Raw genomic sequence first — 10,618 nt, forward strand, 5'->3', positions numbered from 1 at the left:
TAATACTTTAATAATACTTAATTAATAATACATAAATATTACACTCCTCACAATAATTAAGGGATCAAAAAAATTGTCTAAAAAATAGGCAATTTTTAAATAGCTATAACTTTGTTTTAATTATTATTTTTAAAAAATTAGAATTTAAATTTTAAAACAGGATTTCAAAACTTGAAATCTCTACTTTCGAAAGGTTATAGCTGTTTTTCATTTTCTTTAATTCTGGTATATTTTACATACAGAAAACGATGAACTTAACAAAATGGAAAATTTTCTTCTCACTTTGTAGACGTGTCGCATGCACAAAAAAATTTGAAATAAATTTTTATTTTTTCGCGTTAAAGCTTGAAGTTTATCCTGCAAAATTGTTTTTTAAAATTTAAAACTTGATTTTTCCTTATCAAGTTTTATCGAGAATTGAAGAGAAAATGGTTTTCACTTTGATCGTTCATAATGGGTGCTTTCCTGCAACGACACAGTGCGACACAGAGTATCATTCTATCTTTGTTGTTCACTCATACTGAAAGAAGATAGAATGATACTCTGTGTCGCACTGTGTCGTTGCTGGAAAGCACCCAATAACTCCGTTAACAACCATCGTACAACAATTTTAAAACTGGATTCTTAAAACTGAATCTTTGCTCTATAGTATGATATAGTGGCCGAATTGTTTTTTAACTTGTGAACTTTTTACAAATAGGTGAAAATAACGAAAAAAATTCGCGTTTTCTTTTTTTTTGTTTATACTTTTTTTTAACGGAGTTATGAACGATCAAAATGAAAATGACTATTTTCTCTTCAATTCTCAATAAATTGATAAGGAAAAATCGAAATTTAAAATTAAAAAATCGATTTTACAGGGCAAACTTCAGGCTTTAACGCGAAAAAGTTAAAAAATGTTTTTCAAATTTTTTTGTGCATGCGACACGTCTATAAAGTAAGAAGAAAATTTTTCATTTTGTTAAGTTCGTCGTTTTCTGTATGTAAAGAATACCAGAAATGAAGAAAAACAGCTATGACCTTTCGAAAGTAGAGATTTCAAGCTTTGAAACCCTTTTTTAAAATAAAAATTTTTATTTTTTAGAACAAAGTTACAGCTATTTAAAATTTGCTTATTTTTTAGACAATTTGTTTTTATCCCTTAATTATTGTGAGGAGTGTGTATATAAATAATTCAAAATATTTTTTAATACAGTATTTTTTATTAGGATATATAATAATATTTAATTAAATAACAGGTTTGTAAGAAGAATCAAAGAACACAATGCCAAAAATTAAAAAATTTAAAGAGATATCAAAAAGACAACAAAATCGTCGTTTATTATTGGCTACGCAAAATGACAATATTTTTGTTAAGCTTCCAAAGAGGCTTCTCAATAACAATCAAGATTCTTCTCTCAATAACAAGCAAGATTCTTCTTATACAGAATCCTCTCCCAAAAATTGTGTTACGTCCTGTGGACTCCACGATTCTTTTCTTTCGGAGAATGCAAGGCGATATTTGAAATATTGCAGCTGCACTAATAAACTGTGATTTGATAAGCGAGAAAAACATACACAGAGATAGTTTAATAATAATAGTAAAAAATCGTTACGCCCTGTGGACTCCACGATTCTTTTCTTTCGGAGAACGCAAGGCGATATTTTAAATATTGCAGACACACAGATAAACCGACAATCTGACAAGCGAGACAAACATATTCCGAGACAGTTCCATCGTAAAAGTAAAGAGTAAATACAGAACTTGAGAAGCAAACAGATCAACTCAGAAAATTCAAACTATAACTCATTATATTCTAAGAAGTTAAACTATAGTCGACAGTTCTCTAAACGAAACCAACACTCGGAAACTAATAACAATTTAGAAGAAAGACTAACAACGATAACCGAACCTAAACAATTCTCGCCTGACAGATCGTCGTTACGCGATATCTGCCTGAGATAAATTCGAGAGGGTAATAAAAATATCAACCTCACTTGACTACAACAAATTCTCCATTGGTCGAAACCTAGAGCACTAAACAAAAGCCCTAACCAATCGTAGTAATTGTAAAATTAAAAGAGACGCCTCCGGGACCTAAAAGGCGTCATTGAAAAATTTCCTATTCGTCAGGAAATGTTAATAAACCAATGGAGAGGAGGAGCAAGAAGGTTTATATACCCGCGGTATCCCTCGAGAGATTAGATTTTAATCCGAACTTTCGAGCGCAGTTTGCCGTGTACAAGCTATCCGAGCTCGTATCTAGACTCTTCGGACTTTTATATACTTTCAATTTCGAAATCCGCTTTCAACTCAAATTCCGACGTTCGTTAGAGTGCAAGTGAAAAAACATAGTGGAAGTCCGGAAGACCACACAACCAGACTAGAACCCTGCAGCCATTATTAACAACGCACTCTACTAACAGTAAGTCAAGACACACATATATGTATATAAAAAGGGAAAAACATAAAGTACAATTTTCACCCCGTATCAAAATAATTCTTGGATTTATGATAAAGCCATCTTCTTTATCTCCTTTTGCGCAAGTCCTATCATATCCAACCCTAAACCTTCTTCTCCCTCTCTCTTCCACCCCGAAAACCACTCAGGATTTCCGTGATAACGGCGAGATCCGTGATTTCATCCATCTCCAAAAATCACTCAGAATTTCCCGTGATAACGTCGAGATCCGTGATTTCATCCATCTCCAAAAATCACTCAGGATTTCCCGTGATAACGGCGAGATCCGTGATTTCATCCATCCCGAAAAATCACTCGGGATTTCTCGTGATAACGGCGAGATCCGTGATTTCACCCGTTCCAAAAATCACTCAGGATTTCCCGTGATAACGGCGAGATCCGTGATTTCATCCATCTCCAAAATCACTCAGGATTTCCCGTGATAACGGCGAGATCCGTGATTTCATCCATCCCGAAAAATCACTCAGGATCTCCCGTGATAACGGAGAGATTCATGATACCATTTCCCATACCTTTCCCCTATTCAACATTATCCAGTCTCTCTCTCTCTCTCTCTCTCTCTCTCTCTCTCTCTCTCTCTCTCTCTTTCCATTTCTTTCTCCTCTCTTATCTCTTTTTCTTCATCTTTCTTCTTGTCCATTTATTCATTATATACATTTATATGTGCATAGTAAACAGATATATGTTGTGTATTTGTGCTGTGTGTAACAGTAATTCTGAATTAATTATATTATAGAATTATGACATTACTAACCTTCTCATCCATATTCCCAATCTGCGAGAGTAGAGATACTATGCCGGTTCTAACTCAGGTCCTCTGAGGGGGGTGCGGGGCGCGGGGGGGGGGGGTTCTCCGGGGCGAGGGGTATGACGTTACGCGGGGCGGGGGTATCTCGATGGTGCGGGGGCTGACGTCACGCGGGTATTTCGACAAAGGAGGGGGAGTTTTCTGAGTGCAATATTTGTAGATGGTATCTTTACGACTTTTTTATGAGGGTTCTTAGACATTTTCCCAAAAAGGTATAGAACAAGCGCCGATGATTGACAATTTTGTACCCTCGTTAATATAATTTTATTACGGAAGCGCCGATGTCCGGCTGCTCGAACTTGTCAACGGAGCGTTCTAGAATAAAACTATGTTTTTTTTTTCATTTTATGGACAAAATGTCCATTAAATGTCCATAAAATTATTAGGATATTATGGAAAGGAATGAAGATTTTAAGGCCGACGCTGCGACGAACATGTCAAACGTTATTTATAGGTGCAAATGTAAAAGCGTTGACGTTCGGCAGCTTTGTACCCTCGCGGAAAATCGGTCGTAAACGAGAGCGAAACATCTTCCTTAATATTTTTTAAGGAAGAATGCAACGTATCGGCGTCAACGTTCGGCAGTTTTGTACCCTCGCAGAAAATCGGTCGTAAACGAGAGCGAAACATTTTTCTTAATATTTTTTAAGGAAGAATGCATCGTATCGGCACCAACGTTCGGCAGCTTGTGTCCTTACTCCTCTATCCATAAAATCGATATCTCGGGAAACTATCTTTTGAGATACGCCAAATGTTAGAAAAGGAGATAGAATTAGGTGAAATATATATAAGGAGGATGAGAGCGCGTCAAACCATAGTACGATTTGAAAGCGCATAGATGCAGCGGTGAAACAAGTTTAGTGGTTACTTTCTTGTATTAGAAGTGTTAGTGGTATAATAGTGAATAAAAGAAATAATGGAAAACATCGAGCAGAACGAACGCGACCTGTTGGAGCGGTCCCGCCAAGTCACCACTTTGGGCGAATATTTTGAATGGGCGCTGCGCTGCGAGGACTTTATCAAACTGCTTGAAGAACGCAGTCGCGTCAAGCGTCCGCGACTCTCGATTGGATATAGACAATCTTTGGTTGCTAGAATCGTGGGTGAGGCAAAGACTCGAGGGTGCAAAGACTCGATTGCAGAGACAGTTTATAACCAGTGGTGGTAATTACAGTGGCGATAATAACACGGGAAGACTCGTTTGGTGAGAGATCGATACCGCGTTCGAAAATCGGATACTGACAGGTGCGGTGATTAACGCAGACTATATCGAACCGCGACAATTTTTGGAAGATGCTAGTAGTGTAGTGCTCGAGCAAGTGCAAGATGTTATAAAAATACACAACTGTGCAAAAGTAAATACCGTGTTCAACGGTGAGTTTGTGACAGGTGATAAGCGCGCCAACAAAAGCATTAACACGAGAAATTATAAACTCTTTCGCACGTCCGATTTACGCGAGTGATATGAGCGGCATGTCATCGAATCCACATTGGCGTCTCTCGAAGAGTTTCAGGAACGTGATAGCGGATGGACATTGTCACGAATCCTCGATCTTATGGTCAACGTCAAGAAGTGCAATCCTATGCGTGCGGGGTGTTATTTAAACTTGCCACGAGAAATTATGACGAAGAGAGCAGTGGTGAACGTGCAGTCTAAAGACAATGCATGTTTCGCGTGGTCAGTGGTGGCCGCTCTGTACCCCGCCGAAAGAAATGTGACACGGGAATTTTCATATCCTCATTACACGACAGTGTTAAATCTTCAGGACATTGAGTTTCCGATGACGTTGAACCAAATAAAAAAATTTGAACATATAAATAACATCTCAATCAACGTCTACGGCATCGAGAGGAAGAAAGAACTATCTATTCTTCCGATACAACTCACCGATCGCAAAAAAGAAAAACATGTAAATTTGCTGTACGTGGAGGAGGATGATAACATTGGGCATTTCGCGTATATAAAAAATCTGTTTCGCCTCGTAAGCTCGCAACTGAGCAAACATGATCACAAGAAATATATCTGCGATCGGTACGTATATTTATTGCAAATTATATAAAATAATTGTAAATAAAATTGTAATTTTTTTTTTTCACAGATGTTTGCACTTCTTTAATTTGAGCGAAAAATTGGAGACTCACATTGCGGACTGTCGAGAACGACTGCGCTATCCGGTTACCAAGCGATAAAGACAAGTGGCTCAGCTTCGACAACTACAACAGAAAGGAGCGACTTCCCTTCGTGGTGTACGCCGACTTGGAGTGTGTGCTGAAGAAGACGCCGGAACACGTGTCATACGATCAACATCACGAGGTATTTAGCGTTGGGTACTACGTGCAATGTTCGTACGACAACTCGCTATCCGCGTATAATTCTCGCCGTAGCATCGATTGCGTTTCATGGTTCGCCGAAGAACTTAAAAATTTAGCTCATCGCGTAAAGGGTATTTTGTCTGATAATGTCCCCATGACAAAATTAACGCAAGATGAACGGGAAAAATTTCATAGCGCCACGCAATGTCACATTTGCGAAAAACCGTTTGCGCCGGATGATACACGCGTACGCGATCATTGTCATCTGACCGGGCGATACAGGGGTCCCGCGCACTCAAACTGTAATATAAATTACAAAGACTCTTATGTCATTCCTGTAGTTTTCCATAATCTATCCGGCTATGACGCACATTTTATCATAAAAGAAATAGCTACCGCGTATGAAGGACGCGTAGATGTGCTTCCAATAACAAAAGAAAAATACATTTCATTTACGAAGACTGTCAATAGTACCGAGGACAAAGATCGGAAAACTTGCGTAAAATTACGATTCATCGATTCATACAAATTTCTCAGTGCTAGTCTTGACAAATTGGCATCTTTTTTGAATAAAGAAAAATTAAAAATTTTACGTTCCAATTTTTCCGCATTATCCGTTCACAATTTCGAATTATTAACGCGAAAAGGTGTCTTTCCGTACGAGTACATTGACTGCGTGGACAAGCTGCAGGACACGCGTTTACCACCACGCGAATCGTTTTACAGTTCTTTAACCGGTGATTAACTGTATCCGAGAGCGATTACGCGCACGCCGAAAACGTATGGAATCGATTCTCCATTCAAACCTTGGGTGAATACAGCGATCTGTACTTAAAAACTGATGTCTTGTTATTAGCAGATATTTTTGAAAACTTTCGCGACACTTGCATCGCGAGTTATGGACTCGACCCTGCGTATTATTATACTCTTCCCGGGTATACATGGGACGCGATGCTAAAACATACACGCGTAAATTTCGAACTGCTTACCGATATCGATATGTTTATCGAACGGGGTATACGCGGCGGTCTAAGTCAATGTTCCAACAGATACGCGCATGCTAATAACAAGTACATGCAGTCGTACGACTCATCGAAACCATCATCATATTTAATGTATTTAGATGTAAATAATTTGTACGAATGGGCAATGTGCCAACCATTGCCATATGCCGATTTTCGATGGGTCGACGATGTATCTAACTTTGACATCTCGTCAATAGCGCTCGATTCACCTACAGGCTATATCCTCGAAGTAGATTTAGAGTATCCACAATATCTTCACGACACGCACGCTGACATACCGTTTTGCCCGACGCGCGACAAGCCGCCCGGCAAGCGGGAAGATAAGCTTCTCGCAACGCTATATGACAAGAAGCGTTACGTCATACACTACCGCAACCTGCAGCAGTGCACACGTCACGGTCTTCGTATCGTAAAGATACATCGAGACACCATTCAATTTATAATAATGCCTGCTTCGCGAAGTTCCTCGATGATCGACAGGATCTCATTGTCGTGAGCGTTGTGGCCAGTTCGGCGCGAAGCGTCCAGCAATCGTACCCGATCCACTAGCTCGTTGGGGTCATCCCAGTGTATGTAATCGATCTTATTGTCGGTTAGTGCCATCGCGTGAGGCATGAATACTCCCTTTCCAGATTTTTTCTTTTCAATTGACATCAACGGTGCGATTATTTGTTTGTATTTGTATCCCCTGTTGCTTCGTAATTGGCCTTGTGTGTCATAATTGCGTTTATGCGCGTTCGTCGCCAATAATATGCTCTTGTATTTATGCATATCATCCTTCGTGTAAATGTCATCATCGGGAATTCTCTTGAAGATCAACTCGTATAATCCTGGTGTACCAATGTACCTCACTTTGTCTATAATTATAGAATCATATTTATCAATGTCGAATCGTTTGTTATCGAGACGCATTTCATCCTTGTCGAAATAGACACCGTACACGTGATCGATTTTCCTTTCTTTGTCGCTACCGAGAAGAGTGCTCATGTGCTCTTGTCCCAGTGGTCTCAAGTGCTTTCGCAACATTTCTTGACCTTCCAGCGTTTGTAATGTGTTTCGAACAAACAATGTTTCGAGCGTGCTGCCCGAGGTTTCGAAAACATTTTCGTTTGCGAGTGTTTCGGTTATCATAGGTTGTACGATTCTCGTTGTCGCGAACGGTGTAGAGGTTATCATCGGTTCATCCAGTAAAGCATCCGATGTACGCGGTGTCGATGACCGATTCGGGTTTGACCGTTTCCTCTTTTTCGGTGTCGCATCATCCTTCTCCTCTTCCTCCTCCTCTTCCTCCTTGTATCGCTTGATGGGTAAGATTTTAATCTTTGCGGTACTTTCCGGCTCGTTTTTCACCGCGATCGAGTTGTCGACAATCTTTTGTATCGGCTCAATAATAGGTCTAAAATTTTGACCGCGATATCGTCATCGATCTTACCGGTCTTCAAAGCGCGATGTTTCTTGCGGATTGATTCACTCGTTTTCGCAATCTCCTTCGTTATCTTTTCACGCTCGCGAATATTATCCTCAGACATGTCGGTAGAGTGTCGAACGCTCGTGGTTCACCCCTCTCGACAGAACATCGGCAACGACTAATTGTTTTGCGGTATCGCGAACACGTTAAATCCGTTTCTGTATCGGCCGTTCATAAGCGAGCTATCCTTGTCTATCACTAGGAACCCATACTTTTGCTGCCAACAAGTACGACATAATTCACTAAAATCCTCGTATGACATGTCGGTATTCACGTGATCGTTGTACATATGTTTCAAGTTGGTACCATCCTGTTTAAACAAGATTATGCAGGTTTGCATTGTCGCGTATAAGATGTTTCGGTATTCTTGCGTATGTTTGACAGAGATAGAAGCAGTCGACGTTCGAGTGGCGTCCCATTATAAAGTATTCTCTTATCGTATTTTGTTTGTCGCACGCCACGTCATCGAAAACGAAAATCGAGTTTGGACATGCTTCGCTCGGTGGAATGACGTCACTGTTATTGGAGAATGTAAAATAGCCGATTTCATCGATCGACGTCAACAAATTCTCCAGATACCGATATTTTGGCTGTTGCAGCGACTTTGAGTACACGTACACGTTTTCAAAGCGGACGCCGTGCGGGCTTTCTATCAAACTAATCAACAAGTTAGTTTTACCGCAATTCGAGGGGCCGCAAACGATCGCGCGTATAGTAGTCGGCAGTATCGTACCGTGTCTACGCATCTCCGCGTTGTCCCCCATCGATCGTAATCTGGTGTCGTAATTCATCACGCGTATCGCGAAAGGTTGTCGCACGAAATTCATTTTCACACTCCTGACTAGATCGAACGTCTGCCTATTTATAGCTGCGCGGAACCGCGGAATTGCTCAGTAACGATAAAATGTTTGTCCTGCTATCAAGTCCTTACGATATTTGTAATTTGAGCGCTGAACAGCTACAATTTGTGTCGAAAACAGTTTTATTGCGAATGTGCGGCAATTACGTCCACTGCGTGTGGGTCAAGCTTCCGGAACATATAAAGGCGGATTTGGAGGTTCAAACCTATCGCCGCTGTTTCGAACATTACAATCGACCGTGGCAGCGAACGCACATTGACGGTCCAGCGCCGATGATAAAAGATTGCAGCGAATGTCAACGAAAATAGGTAGAAGCCTATTAAATCTCGCGATAAACGCACTTCCGATCGAATTCCATATCCCCGGCTATCAGTTTTGCGGTCCGGGCACGCGACTACAAAAGCGATTAGCCAGAGGCGATCGAGGTATCAACCCATTGGACGCGGCGTGCCGTGAACACGATATAGCGTACCCTCGAAGCAACGATCTCATCGAGAGACACGCGGTAGATAGGATACTCGCCAAGGAAGCGCAAACTCGCATTGTTGCGAGAGATTCGACTCTCGGTGAGAGAGCCGCCGTCACAGCTGTTTGGGCAGCGATGAAAGCCAAGACGAAGTTCGGTATGGGCCTGAAGACTACAAAGACGAAGACGAAGAAAAGGATGGCGAAGAAACGAATACTTCCGGTAGCGAAACGTGGGGGTGTATTACCGATTCTACCAATGTTGGACGCGCTCGGATCTCTGGTCGGTGGAGCGGCTGGTGTAGCAAAGATGGTGAACGACGGAAAAGCTGCACAACGTCAGTTGCAAGAGATGCTACGTCACAATCGCGCCATGGAAGGTCACGGATTGTATCTCGCTCCATACAAACACGGACGAGGAGTTTCAACGAGAAAAAAGGGGAAAAAAAACGTCAAAGAGACGCTAAAAATGCCGCAGGGCGTAATTACCAACATACAATTGCTACAACTGGCAAATCGTATGCACATTCCGTTTAGAGGTGTTTTCATGCGTGATTCATTACCGATCGGTGGTATATATCGAAACGAGAGCGGCATCGTAAATTTGGATTACGCTAAAGGATCGGGTACTCATTGGGTAGCGTATGCAAAAAGGGAGGTTCGCGCTATATATTTTGACAGTTTCGGCAATCTTCGACCGCCGAATGAATTGGTACGATATTTAAATGTGACAAAGATACAATTACACACCTGTTCAAACTTACAATCAAAGCATCTGTGGACAATTGTGCTTACAGTTTCTCCGAGCGGTCGATGCACATTAATTTAAAGACATTGCGCTATTTAACTCAGTATTCGTTTGACAGTTTAGTCAACATGTCTATGACATTCACACCGACCGGGAAGAGTAGTGTTCTCGCGGTAAACTACTTTCCCGCCGTAGATTTGAGCGACGATGATGTTACGTCCGCGCGGAGTCGCGGGGTATAATTCGCGGAATATATTTTCACGAACAACGTACTCGGACTATTGCGCAAGACAACGTCGCTATTCGGAGATTTACTTCCGGGGATTGCCCGCGACGGAGGCTATCCGAATATATGGTCACGCGTCCAGAACGGATAGATACAAGAGTGAATAGGAAACACGAATTTGCGTTGTTTAGTTAGAGGTATTCTGGGTACCTGTCGAACGAATAATTAATCGCGTGGAAAACG

This window comes from Prenolepis imparis, unplaced genomic scaffold (genome assembly GCF_030444845.1).
Source record: "Prenolepis imparis isolate NDT839.2.m4 unplaced genomic scaffold, iyPreImpa1.0 SCAF_12, whole genome shotgun sequence".
Taxonomy (NCBI): Eukaryota; Metazoa; Arthropoda; class Insecta; order Hymenoptera; family Formicidae; genus Prenolepis; species Prenolepis imparis.